This window comes from Malurus melanocephalus, unplaced genomic scaffold (genome assembly GCF_030028575.1).
Source record: "Malurus melanocephalus ecotype Western Australia unplaced genomic scaffold, MMel_1.1 scaffold_48, whole genome shotgun sequence".
Classification (NCBI taxonomy): Eukaryota; Metazoa; Chordata; class Aves; order Passeriformes; family Maluridae; genus Malurus; species Malurus melanocephalus.
In genome coordinates, this window is record NW_026623280.1 from 1,601,989 (window position 1) to 1,615,568 (window position 13,580).

Consider the following 13,580-nt stretch of genomic DNA (forward strand, 5'->3'; position numbering starts at 1 on the left):
AAAAAAAAAAAAAAAAAAAAAAAGACCAGAAAAAAAATAACAATGCATTTTTTAAAGGGCAGTTTTGAAATTTACTATAAACTCTAGAAATAGTCACCGAACAATCACAGTTAAAAATTTAGCTTCTCAAATTACAATTGCATTGCATAAATCCAGCAAGTTATGCTGGATCTATCCCATGCAGGGCACTAGCACCCCCACTTTAAGTCCTACTAAGTCCTTTCAAAATACAGACCTACTGATCTCCCTCCTTCAGCTCTCTCTGCAGTCTTTTGTTAGTCCCTGACTCAGTTTTGTTWCCTTATTTTTATCACACATGAGAACACTGGGATATTTTGACTACTTGAAACGTTAAAAATGTTTTTGAATTAAAATAGCCAAAATAATCCAAATAAAATAAATCAAGAGAAAACAGTGATACACAACACATTTCCCTCTTTTGAAACCTTGCTTTTTAACCCAAATTATATCTGCTAAAACTGTACCCACCAGATTTCCTCCCCCTATTCCAGCCAYTCACGCAGTGTGAAGARGCTGAACCTCTCTCACAGCAGCCAGCCAGGAATTCCCTAATTTCCGACCCAAGCARTGACCCATGCTGGAGCCCTGGGCCAGAGGTGCCCTGACAACCAGGTAGCCCTTGTTTGCCATTCCCTGTGCTGAGCAAACCTCCACACAAATCCTTCTTTTCAAACAGTRTGACTTGGAAACAAACCAGACAAAGGTTCCTAAAAATCCCCATAGCGGTGAGTTGAAACTTGTCTTGTTTCAAGACAAAGAAAAACACCTAAAACAGATACAACATTGCATAGGAAGCCAGAACCCTGTTCATGTGCTCAGGACCTGACAGAGTGGTTTGAAACACGATACAGTCCCTTTGATACAGCTCACCAGTTTAGAAGTGGAGGGGCCGTATCCTATTAAAAATAACAGGAAATTGGCCACTGCAATAAATCTAAAGCTTTGGCTGCTGCAATTTCTTATCTTCCATGAGCAGCTGGTGGTGTGCAAAAAAAAMCATGCAACTTTTCCTTCTTAGAAAAAGAAAACAAACAAACAATTTTTWAAAAATCACTCCAAAACTGTTGCTTCTACTTGGTGATAGCTTGCATCAGCCAGTGACAGTCTTGGGAGACCCAGATTCCCAAGATCTCCCTGTCACAGCAGGATATTGGTGGTTTACTGCTGCCTCCAGGCAAAATCAGGTCACTGAGAAAGTGAAGATGGTGCACTAAGGCTGACAAGTCCCAAACAATMCCATCAGATGCTTGGGCACTCCTGACAGGATCCTTCTCATATAATTTCTGCCTCCAAGTGATCCCTCCATCTCCTCTGATAGCATTTTTCTCTTTATCTACTGAAACAAATTAAGAKCCAYGRTGTCAGCCTCTTCACACTGCAYGAGTGGCTGGAAYAGGGRGAGGAAACCTTCTTCTAATGGTTTACCAAGACTTAAAAAGGACTGCACCAGGCAGTGCAACATCTGCAATTCTATCTAGTGGAGAGGCAGTTTCTGCTGGGCTGGGAAAAAAAAGGATGAGGGGGCAGAGAAGAGGTAGCCAAGGCTCTTCCTCGAATGGAATTAAATATACGTCAGAGGATTTCATTCAACTGGCAGAAACTACACTGAGCTTTCTGCCAGTATAACTGTGTCTACTGTGGGTAGGACTTGTTTTCCCACACATAAAAGGAAGAGCTTTGCCAACAAAACTTTAAAGACTAAGACCAACAGTGTGGGTGTGGGGTTTGGTGTGTTTTCAGTACACATGAGTGAAGTTAACTATGGTCCAGTTTCCTGCCAATCTAATCCACAYATCGTGTAGTGCCAGTATTTTCTTTGTTTCTTATTCTGATTAGGTTCTGCAAGCATTTCTGCAGCATTTTCAGACAGGCAATCCTCCTCTGGAGACCTTTATTTTTTTAAAAATTCCAGTGTAAGGTCCCAAAGGTGGGAAAAACTTCAGGGCCAAGTGGTTCAATACAAAGGGCAGATGTCTGAGAGCTAAAAGCACATCTAAAACATGTATATTCTGCCTACATTTAGACAACCACAACATGCTAGCTGTATGACATACAGTGGAAAGATGAAACCACTGCACCTCCTAAATAACCCCCAATCATCAACAACAACAACAAAAAAAACTTTCTTCCAGCCCTAGAGACTTAAGAACCAGAAGATGAACCTCCTTGCATTAGAACTAATTATAGCTGAATAGTTATAACATGTTTGGAGATCATCTCACCTGTGAGCATGTGCCAAAACCAGGGCTCAGTTCTCTCCTGCTACCCTGGAGGAAGGTGGGAGGGAAATTAGTTCCATTTTGGATACTGCAGGACCCCAAGAACTATATCCCCTTTAAAACACTACACATACAAGAAAATAGGTTGAAAAAAACTTCCTCTCCCTTGTTTATATTAATTCTGTAAAGCTGTTTCTTTGACTGGAAAAGCTGTGCTAGAGCTGGGCCCRCTATGTGCACCTTCTCATTTCAGCCATCCCATTTTGAATCTCAACCAGCTCCTGATCCCAAGCATGAGGAAGGCTCCACGTATTTTTCAGCAGATCTGCCTCCAAGCACAAAAGGCTGTAAGCCAAAAAGTTCCATTCCTTGACACTGCTCCTTGACAGTCTCTTCTCTGGCACCAAAAAACCTAATATGTTAGTCCACAGAGCGCATGGTGATCCCASTGGCAAGAAAACCATTTAACATTGGCAAATGAATCCTCAGGCCACCAAAGTGACTTTCCACAAGCATATTAGAAGGGAGAGTTAGAGATGTGGAATTTCTTTATGCTTGAGGGCTAACTCTCACCAATGCTAACCCATCTGTCACACATTGTTTTATGTCTGCTTTGATTTCTCTTTTTTTGCTGTAAAAAAAGGGAATGCACATCAGAAATGTTACAGACCACCAGATTTGTTTCATATATTATCAAAGCTAAACATTCAAGCATTTTATGGAGATTATGAGATTAGAGTCTGAGAGTTTTTATTCTTCTGTGTGCAAGGCTCTCTCTTTCAATCAAATTAAAAAGTGAAGTTCAAGGTATGTTGTTAATTCCTGAGGGGAAATGATACATAACCCACATGCACAAAGAAGTTGGCTTGCAAGCAGTTGTTTTCACAGCACGGAATCTGTTTCAATCTATGTTTGTTTAATAAGATGCAAGTCTAACAATGGTGATTTACTAAAAGCTTGTGCCCTAAGTATGTACAATACCAGAAACAATGGTCATAACTCCTTCCAAAGATACAAAAGCATCTACAAAACTATCAAAACACAAGCACTGCCCTGGATTAGTTGTTTCAAAACTCCACATTCCAAACAGCTTCATCATTTCAATAATCCATCTATAAACATTTAACTAATTTTGGACTACTGTTTTGCATTCCAGCAATRACTGCTAGTCAGTCCAACACAAAGTTTCACTGTTTGTACTTTCACTGAATTTTTTTTAATCCATCGTATCATTACTGCTCATTCAGGCAACTTTTGCAACAATAAATCTTGGCTTAAGCATTGTACTGGAAACAACAATGGTTCAAATAGCTATTTACTATTAAGCTCCTCAATCTACATTTAAGCACTTGAATAACCAGCTGCTTGTCCAGCTAATGGCCAGTGATCACACAGCTGCAAGAGGCGAGGTGGCATTCTGCTTCTCCGACAGGCCTGTTTGTCAATGCTCAGGCCCAGCCTGCATCCTGCAGCATTAAACCATAATCAAATTTTGAAATGATTCATTATTTACAATGTTGTTTGAGGCTCACWAGATGATATTCGGTTCTCCTTGAGAACCCAGCAGAGCTAATTGAATCTTTGTGACGAACAACCATCTCTGCCTTTAGCTACTGCATCACATGGCCAAAGCTTCTTCAGTCCCTATGCTGYGTGCTCCCAACACCTGTATTACAGAACATATGATTTGTGCCTATCTTACCTGCTCACTGTCTGCATCAGAAGACTCAACCTTTCTTTGTCACGATGAACATGTGAACTGTAAAAAAATTTGGTGCAATATTTGCATTTTGCTCTTATGATCAGAGCCTGGACATAGTTTTATGTCACGMTAGCACAGAAACGCTTAAATGAGCAGGTCACTTCATCAGAAAAGAACCAACCAGAAAACAACCGGGTGTAGCAACTCCTCTTGAGCACCACTGTCTTTAGAAAACAATTAACAAAAACGTTTACAGARTGTATTAAAAATGTGAGAAATACTTGTTTGGCAACAACAAACAATGCACAAAACTATTCCTGAGGACAACTGGGCCGAGGTGCAGACAGTTATACTGCAGTAAGGTCTGTAAACTATGGGTGTTTACAGTGCACCTCTTACTACCTTCAAAAATAAAGTGTTTTCACATTTCAGACCCATTTGGTCTTAATTAACRGCGGCAATCAGTTAACCATCATTCAATCACACATATTTGGAGAGTGACTCACCAGATGTCAGGTGTTTAACTTGCATGTTGCCCAAGTAACATCTAGCTGCTGACATTTTTTCTCCCCTGCCTCCAAAGCACCATGCACAAATGATCACAGTAGTGGAAAACTTGCATCAGAGGATTAATATCGTGAGTTATMATGGTTAGGATTAATATTGTTAGGAAAGTTATGCAATGCCATAACCACTCTGAATCTCATAACAACCATGAGATAAGCTGCAAGTTGTGTCTGTAAAGAAAGTAATTAAGGGAATGAAATTTCCAAGACTGTCTGAAAATCACTTTTTTTCTGATAGCCTTCTACTTCTCAATWCTTCAGCCACTACAATGCAGGCACCATCATTACTCTTATTTTTTTAATAAATATAAATTCACTGGTGCTACCTATTTGAAATAGACCTGGCATTTTAATTTAGCACGTTTCAAAACATTACCAAGTCATACACCTCACTGTTTTTCCCTTACCAGCAGGCATCAATGTATTCAGCACTCAGAGCATCTGGTTAGCAAGCTGTGGCAGTCTTCAAGTTTTACAATTCCTTTCAGTGTTCCTCTAAAAGAGAATTGTTTTGATCCCCAAGTTGGTCCAGACAGTATCTCAGAATTGTATAACTCCTCCTTCCAAGATAGCTGCCACTGTTGTTCCAGAGGGGCAAGCAAACAGGCTTTTCAAAGCAGTCCTCGGTACTGGAGAGGATCTATCTAAGGAAGTTCACAACATCTAAATTCTCTGATAAACACTGACAGAAGAGTTTTTGTAAATCAAAACTATTTCTCCAGTGTGTCATAKTAGAGTTTTAAAGTCTCATGCAGCTGCTGGGCTGGTAGCACCAGGTGACAGATTTCCTCAGAACTCTCCGAGCACTGATCCTAAAACTGCAACAAACAGCCCACAGGGTTTGTGGTCCCATGGCTAGGAGAACTAGTCGGAGCTTGCGAGAAAAAAATCAACACACTGAAAACACTTGTCAGCAATGCAAGGAGGCAAGAAGAGCAATTCCCATTAGAAGATTCCAATTACTAAAGCAACTTGCCTCATGTGCCCAGTACACCTCTGAGAACCACAAGATCAATGAGGTTGGAAAAGACCTCCAAGATCATCAAACACMATCTTTGACTGAACACTACCATGTCAGCTAAGTAAGAGCCATGTCAAGATATTTTCCACTTCMAAGGATGGTGACTCTGCCACTTCCTTGGCTGCCCATCCCACGCTTTCAGTGCAGAAAATTTTCCTGTTATTCAACCTGAACCTCCCCTGGTCCAGCTKGAGGCCATTTCCACTGGCTACTCTGTATAGGCAGTAAATCAGTGCAATTTATCATGTAACCAAATACATAGAACAGTTTTTTAATCCTTCAGTAGGAAAAAGTACATGTGGATAAACATGTGGAGAGGTTCATTGATAACCAAAACATTTCGTACCAAAAACATTTATAAGTGTATCCTCAACCACTCGCAAAATAACACCAATTTTTCTGCAAACTGTATAACAAAAACATTGACATTGAGTACACCACTTCTGCAAAATCCAGGCAATTTAATAGAAAAATGCTCATTTTTCAAAAAAAGCTGCCTTTTTAGCAGTTTAATATCATGAGAAAAGAAATGCCAGTACACATCTCAGTCTCTACAATTTAATCCTTTTTCTTGCACTAAATCTTCATCTAGTATGTACAGTCATCAGAAACCATATTTTGCAGATACTAAACCAATTTAGAAACAAAAAGGGAAGCATTTACTTTCATCTTTTAGGTGGTGACACTTCAATGAAAGAGTTAATGAATGTAACTTGAATAATAYGTTAGAGTATACAGGAAAGGTACTTTGTAGGATTCAGGGAAGAGGGAGAATAAAAACCAGATATTATAATTGTCATTACTATTAATCCTTTATTACAGATAAAACAACCGAGAGGTAGGTATAAGAAAATGAGATGCATAAAGTTTCTTAATAACCCTAACCAGAGAAACCAACACTCCTAAATGCTTTGGAGAATTTTTTTGTCTAATCCAATCTAGAAGTAAAATTACCCTTCCTGAAGTTYGGAAAAAAAGCTGTGCAGAGAAAGTGACTGCATCACTAGATTAAGGAAATCCTCTTCCTCCAGCTGGGTTTCCCCACCACAACACTGCAAATTCAACCACATTAGGCCAAGTCTTTAACAGCTACATGCATTTTAGGAGGCCTTTTAGCTAGCAAATATAACATTGCCCTTAAGCTAMCAAGGAAAGCATGTCACCATTTCAGGAAAAGCTCCAAAAATAAATCTCAATGAATGAAATATCAGAAGTCACCTACAACTCTTCATTATAGTCCTATGTATCTGAATAAACAAATACATTATGTGACTTGGATAAATRTTTTTCAATAAAAAGCCGGAGAAAACACAAAAAACATTCTCAGGTTTGTAAACAGCAAATATGAACTCCATTAAAAGGATATGAAAAACATAACCATGTGYGAGTTATTTTTATTTTTAATGGAAAAGTTCCCTTTGACAGTATTCATTCATCTTCTTTGAAAAGAATGGTTTCCATTCAGCCAAACTAAAAATGTAATCTTCAAGCATGGCTGATAAAGCATGTATTTCAAATACTGCACGTTCTTATTTTTGCCTKTGCTKTAAACCAACAGAATGTGTATACTTRATGTAAATATTTTCTTMAAATTGTTAAAATGGGATATATGYGAAGTCTATTTAAKGAAAACTTGTTACTTTTTCCATCAGCCTTGGCAATCTGAAGAACACAAAAAGGGTGCTAAAAGCAGAGCTGCTTGAGGAAGAGTCGCTTTASATACAAAGCTGACCTCAGGTGAAAATGCAAAATCTAGCAAAGGGGCAAAGAGGCTGCTCCAAAGGAAGAGGTTTTGACATCTCTCTACCCAAATATGCAAMATTCACACACAAGTAATTTATCTGTAAACAATGAAATGGATTTTTTGGAAGGTAACATTGAAACCCTTCAGAAAGACATTTCACAGCAGAGCCCTCTGCTACAACAGGCTCCTCTCACACTGGCATTATCCAGATCTGTTTCCTTCCACAGTGCAAGCTACTGGACCCTTAATGCACATTGCCATTCAAAGAGCACTGAAGCAAAATACTGACCTCAGCTAATARCGTGCAACAGCCGAATCACAAAACTGCAGGTACACCCAGCACAAACCTTGAACAATGATGCCCTTCAAAAGCCCAGCCCTGGCTGATGAATGCACTTGCACACTGAAGTACAGAAGCGATCTATATTTCTCTACGCACGTGCAGCACAGACAGAGCCTTAAACTCATCGTGGTGTCTGGTTTCATAACATATGCCCTTCCTTATCAAATGTCATTTGTATTGCCATCCCTGCATCTGTCTCCACAGATGTCATCCCATGTAATGGAGCATATGGGCTTAAGCTGACATTGTTTGCAAACAGGAAGAGCTTTTGGCAAGAGGAATCGAACATAAAGTGTTCTGCGGGCTGCCTCTCTTAACCCATCTTTGGTTGGCTCCTCTGCTCAGCTGAAACTGGTCGGCTACTTTCTGAGAGGGCAGAGTGCCAACCAACAGATGGGCAGAAGTAAAGTCATGCCAAAGAACCAGAATGTGCATCTAATTTGATAATTAGGGGCTGAATTTCCCCTTAGAAATATTGCAGTGGCAGTRCACACAAAGTTTTCAAGCTTAAGGATAAAAGAATATGCCTCARCCCATCCAGTTCAGGGTTAATTCTGAAAATGACAAAAAAACCAACAGAAGTGAGCAATGGAGGAGGGAGGTAACCAGCCATAGCTCCTATCACTCAGGATTAGTATTCTTCAAGGAGAGAAGAAATAAGAGAGAAGGAGAGCAAAGACACAGCAAGATTAAGCCCTTATCCTGAAATAGCTCTCCACAAGGGGCACCTGCAAATCTTGGCCATAACAGTTCTGTGGCCTTGCTGAAAATAATTTATGCTGAACAGAGATAAAAGCAAGGAACTGATCGCCACTTTACAAAGCATTAAACACAGCTTTCCTGTCCACAAGGAATAGCCAAGCCAATAGCTAGTAAAAGGCAAAGGACAAAGAGTGTTTATGGCTCGGTGGAAATCAAACATAATAATGTACACACGTACTTGGAACTGTTGACAATTATTGTCTTGGAYTTGATATACAGTGATACAGAGCTGTAGCATTCAAATAAAAAAGCTAACGGTAAAGAAGAGAGAGAGAGAGAGAGCTGGGCACCCAACTGAAATGCTCTTTTCACACATTTTACAAGTTTTCATGCAGGAAAGGCAGTGATCCTGTGACTATTCTAAAGAGTCCTGTCAAAGCAGGCTCTTCTGGGTAATTTTTCTCTTCATCTTGTGTGTTCCCTCCCCTTTCTCAAGCCCCTTTACTCAGCAGAATGAATGCCAATAGCCGTGCATGGCTCATTTTGGAAAATGACATTGTTCTAATCCATTCTTCTAATTTGCAGCTTCTGAAACAAAAATATGAAAGATCAATAACTACAATGGCTTCAGTTAAATGGGATTTGCAGGCTTCTAATTTGGATAAACAAAGAAAATTTTTAATCCTGTCTTTTTATCATAAGCCCGTGTTRAAATAGTCCAAGAAGCTAAGAGGTTATTTACTCTCACTTTGCCTGCTTTGGAAATACGATGTTTCAAGAGGGCTTTCACATTGTCAGTGGATGGAAATTAGCTCTCCAACACTACAAGTAGTGTTCTGAGTCACTTCCTTGGAATAGAGAAGAAGGCTCAGACACAGATTTAAAATAATTTTAAAATGATAGCTGGAAAGTGCCTAAAATCACATGTGCTGCTTCCCAGACCTCCACTGAGACACTTCCCTCTGAAGAAACTGCCGATGAAATGTCCTTTGTTCTACTGTCAAATTCTGGCAAGCTGCTTCCCAGTATAGCGGGAGACTTAATTGGGCTTTTGTTTAATTACCATCAAGACAATGACGCTCAAATGAAGTGCACAACATCAGCAAGTGAGTGAAGTGAAAGCAATCAATTAGGATGAGCCTGAAACTGTCTTTGAAGGGAGAGGAAAGGGCTACTCGTTATTGCGGTCATAGGCTAGAAATTCAAAATACAAACAATGTCATTTACTAAAATAACACATAGCTTTCAGAAGCAAATAAATTAAATGACAGATAGTAACTATAAAGGAGAAGCTGTGTTTCCCAATGTGTCTCCCAAATGCACCACAGGTGCATGTTTAGAAACAACCTAGATGACAATCCTCCAACAATAAATGAGTCAATGAACACAAAGAAACTGTCACGGAACATTTTAGGTTATCAATTAGTTTGCAATGAATCAAGAAAGTAGTTAGCATCCCYAAAAAGAAACTATGACAAAAAAATCTAAATATCATCCTGATAACTCCCAAAATCAGTAATACAATTTAAGGTAAAAACGCAGCAATAACACAATACTTGATACTAAATCCACAAAGTAACATCAATTGGCAAGACAGCTGCTGCATTTGCAAAGCCAAAAAAAAAATTTAATCAAAAAGGTAAAAATAAAAGACAAGGCTAAATACCTTCACATGCAGTCTTCACTGACACTAAAAGGTGGAATCTCACCAACRCTACAGGCAAACACACACTCTTGTAAGCAAATGACATCTATTAGAGGGAAATGAGACATAACCATAAGGGACATGCAGAAGGTCAAGCAGGGTACACAGCAATAGCAAAATGTTTGCCTRTGGTCTGACTAAAGTAGGAATGACCTGGAGGAGTTCTACCTCACTGTTCTGAAAATTCACCTCCACTTTTTGTTTTAAAACCTCAGGTATAGGTTTACCTTTTGCTTTGGTAGGTCAGCGAGCACATGCCAAGTCCAGAAAATCCATTAATTTCAGTGGCCATGGTTTTCACACTTAATGGCAAGAGAATAAAAGGTTACATGTTTCCAGACTTATGTATTCAATTTCCACCCTAGATGAGCCAAACATGACAATGTGCATCTCAGTTACTTATTTTCTCAGCCAGAGTTCACAACTGCAGGGTCAGATATTAAACAACAGCACTTTCCCCACAAGAGCAAGAATAAGTAGTGATRCAGCTAAACAGGTTCTTGAGCTTTTTCTACCATTTATATAAGCATAACTGCAGACAGAAGTAGTATTATGCTTTCTCGGCCTGTGTGTTTTTACAATAGCATCTGCCATTAAAATTAAAAAAAAAAAATCCTGGGAAAGTATCAGAGCTGAAAAGATATTTCAGACTAAGAAGGAAAGTGGACAGAGAAAAAAATAAAAAACACAACAGGAAAAAAAAAAAACGAGCACATAATTTAAGTGAAACCTTTCTTACAGAAACATGATATTGGTACCTCCTGGAAGAGATTGTAAAAATAATGGAAAAAACCCTGGTGAGACAGGAAGCTTAAACACAGCTAATCTAATGATAATACAGGAAGCAAGCACGCTACCAAAGAGATGACAAAACCAGAGATTATTTTAGGTGTTTACTTATTCCCAGACCAAGCTAAAAAGTGTGCTAAAGGAGCTTGGGTCAAGCACTCCAGACTTACCGCCACAGCCTTTTGTTTTAAAATAAAAACACAGCACCTGACTTGGCAAGCAATAATCCTCCAACAGAATTTACTTTGGTATGAGTTGCCAAGAGTTACTGACCCCTTTCACATGTTCACCTTTGGAAATGCAATTTCCTGTTGCAAACTGGTCCCCTGATCCTGCAAACCTCTGCTCCCACAGATGCCCCTCTGGTGAGCAGGGCTGCCAGTTGTGTTGGTGGCAGTGGGGCTGGGAAGCACACGCCGGAGGCTTGGGGTGCAGTGCTCACCAACTGGACTTCCTGCCTGGAGCTTACAGTGCCAAGGCAAATAATTACGATACCACACTGACAGATGTGTCAGAGGTATGAGGTATTAGCTAGATTTACTACAGCCTTGGAGAACGGAGTTGTAATTTTCCGCTGTCCTGGCACGTAATGTAACGATGTGAGGTGTCTTACCACGCCAGTACGTACCCAACTGCAACACTCAACCTCCTGGACCTCAGAACCCATGTGCATTGCACTGCCTCSTCTTGCACAACACTCTGATCCCCTCTGGTACAAAAATTGCTCCTACACCCAAAGAGAGCTGAATTTAACCCAAAAAAGTCTCAGTTACCWCTGCCTTGTAATCCACTGAGACTCACAGAGTTTACAAAGTATTTGGACAACACTCTCAGACACGTGGTGCAATTTTGGGGCTCACCCTGTGCAGGGCCAGGAGCTGCATTCTATGATCCTTGTGGGTCCCTTCCATCTCAGGATATTCTATGATTCTGCCTAGTCAAAGGACATAAGACACAGTGGTCATCATCAATATCCTGGCAGGACAAGGATAGTGTAATCAGTGCTCAGTCTCAGCAGACATGGCAATCAGGCATTCCTTTGTTTTTAATTTCCTCTGACCTTGCCGTTTGTCCTTGTATAGTTCTCACTGTTCATGAGCTAATGCATCTAGGTTTGAACAAACTCAGAACACAAACTGCTTCCACATATTCGATAACATCTGCCCACAATTTCACCACATCTTCAGAGGCACCATTCATTGCACTGTTCTTTAAGTTAAGATGATACAAAAGTATACAAATCACTGAAAATACTAAAGATTAGACAAAGTCTTTAAAGGCATTTGCAGACACATACTACACTAAAATACCATAATTTCAAAATCTCCTGAAAACAAAGTGAACTTTTCACTTTCTGCCATTTCTAACTTCTGAGAGATATAAAATGCAGAGGTGAAGCTCATGGCCATGTCTAGACATCACTTATCCAATGCACAATGTCACAATGGTTGTGGTGATAGGTAGCTCACGATGCAATTGTACACAGCCTGTAATAAAGAACATCATGTCAGGGAGACTACAGATTAATGGTCTTCACCTGTTCACAGAACTACTCTTAAAAGCCTTTGTTATTTTATAAACTTCATTTGCCTTTCCTATATTCCCTACCATTATGGGGATGAGATATATATATACACACACACACATATATATATATATATATATATACATATATATGTTTTCAAACCAAACAAAACTACAAAAACAAATATTTCAAGCTCTCCTCAATCTCCTTTCCTAACAGACGAATCACTGCATAAAGACTTGATAAAACACTCATCACTGACAACATCCGGAACAGATTCTGCCCTGCTTGGAGCAGTCTCTTCCTGTGAAGTCAGCACTTGATACCCAGCACTGTCAGTTTGTTACCCTGATTAAAGTCTTTCGGGTTTGACCCCTGTACAGAGAAACCACCACACATACCAGTAAAATAAYTTCACTGAGATAACAAAGTGAAGGAAATCTACGTTTAAGCCATCCCCCAAACAGTTTCTCTCCACGGTTCTCCATGACAGGCATTTAGGACCTTGCTCAGAGCATGTTGCAGGGAGCAGGTCGAATGATGTCCAATGGAATGTGGTGTACAAAGCACCCAGAGTGGCCAAGGTGAAACATTCCTGGGCATAATACCTCAAGAGAGCCACAGGCAGGGCAGGAATTCACAGGGGTGAATGAATACATGGTCAAATGCCTCAGGAYAAAGCAAATGAAGTGTGTATCACAGTACAGGTATGAAGGTGTGAAATATTGCAAAGGAGGTCACTTKGTTTACAAAGGCCCCAAAACACTGCCCAGCCAAAAGTACTTACATAAAGATTCTGGATTGGTTTTATGCTACCATTTTACCAGATTCTTTGGTAAAAAATGGGTCCAAATGCTTAAGCAAAAATAACTCCAAACCACAAAACAACCAAAAAAACCCCCTGATTTCTTCCCAAGTTCAGTAACCCAGTTCATCTTCACCTCTAAAAGAACTGCAAAAAATAACAACCACTGGACTTAATATCACATGCTTTTAAAATAAAAAATATTTTATTATTTCAAATCACTAAGAAGAAAGTGACCTCTTTGATTACAAAGCTAATTTAAAGCTTCTCTGAACCTTCTCTGTTTTTCTGACAAAGACCTTGGCTCTTCAGTGAATACTTGAGGGGATTGTTGAGTCTTATTTTAACACAGTTCCTACAACAGAGCTATTTCTAAGAAATTATTACTATAAATCATAGAGCTTATTATTGGGGAGTTTTCCTAAGAAACAATCTAGA

At 39.6% G+C, this 13,580-nt stretch overlaps 1 protein-coding gene across 1 annotated transcript in view; it reads right to left on the minus strand.

Moving 5' to 3' along the window:
- The window catches only part of PTPN14 (protein tyrosine phosphatase non-receptor type 14), a 107,826-nt gene that overhangs the window by 85,096 nt on the left and 9,150 nt on the right, over positions 1-13,580 (minus strand). The window lies entirely within an intron of this gene.